Source organism: Salmo salar, unplaced genomic scaffold, assembly GCF_905237065.1.
Source record: "Salmo salar unplaced genomic scaffold, Ssal_v3.1, whole genome shotgun sequence".
Classification (NCBI taxonomy): Eukaryota; Metazoa; Chordata; class Actinopteri; order Salmoniformes; family Salmonidae; genus Salmo; species Salmo salar.
The window spans coordinates 81,686-82,736 of NW_025548850.1; the positions used below are offsets into that span (position 1 = coordinate 81,686).

General features: G+C 38.2%; 1 non-coding gene across 1 annotated transcript; it reads right to left on the bottom strand.

The window, feature by feature from the left end:
* Positions 1-663: 663 nt before the first annotated feature.
* Positions 664-755, bottom strand: trnae-uuc (transfer RNA glutamic acid (anticodon UUC)). Its single transcript is given in 2 exon segments — positions 664-699; positions 716-755. It is a non-coding gene; the product is annotated as a tRNA-Glu (tRNA).
* Positions 756-1,051: the final 296 nt, after the last annotated feature.

The following is a 1,051-nucleotide window of genomic DNA, read 5'->3' on the forward strand; positions in this document are numbered from 1 at the left end:
TTTTCTCAGGTTTTTGCCTGCCATATGAGTACTGTTAAACTCACAGACATCATTCAAACAGTTTTAGAAACTTCAGAGCGTTTTCTGTCCAAATCTACTAATAATATGCAAATATTTGACTCTGGGCCCGAGTATTAGGCAGTTTACTCTGGGCACGCTTTTCATCCGAAATCGAAAATACTGCCCCCTAAACCTTAAAAAGTTAATGATAGTCAACACTACAACAGCACCATTTAATGATAGACAATGCTACGACAGCACCATTTAATGATAGTCAACGCTACGACAGCACCAATTAATGATAGTCAACGCTACGACAGCACCATTTAATGATAGTCAATGCTACGACAGCACCATTTAATGATAGTCAATGCTACAACAGCACCATTTAATGATAGTCAACACTACAACAGCACCAATTAATGATAGACAACGCTACGACAGCACCATTTAATGATAGTCAATGCTACGACAGCACCATTTAATGATAGTCAACACTACAACAGCACCAATTAATGATAGACAACGCTACGACAGCACCATTTAATGATAGACAACACTACAACAGCACATTTTAGTCATTTAGCAGACACTCTTATCCAGAGCAACTTACAGTAGTGAATGCATACATTTCATTTCATTAATTTCATACATTTCTTTTCTGGCCCCCCATGGGAATCGAACCCACAACCCTGGCGTTGCAAACACCAGGCGTTGAAAACACCATGCTCTACCAACTGAGCTACAGGGAAGGCTATTTCCCATAGGGATGGCTGAACAAACCAGAGGTAACTAATTTCCGGGTTTCACGACTATCTGATGAGCTCTATTATAAACAGATCACATTGTGATGTCATGATGTGGGCCAAAAGTTCCATACCACCTGAACAGCCTTAAATTCCAGGTATTTTTTTTTATATATATTTTTTTTTACACAGAAAGGGCATTATCATTATTCAATCATTTTCACAATGTCAGGGTGTTATTTCGACCTCGTAGTATGTAAATATCATTTAAAAAACAGGAAACTCACATTTAAACTGCCCCTTTA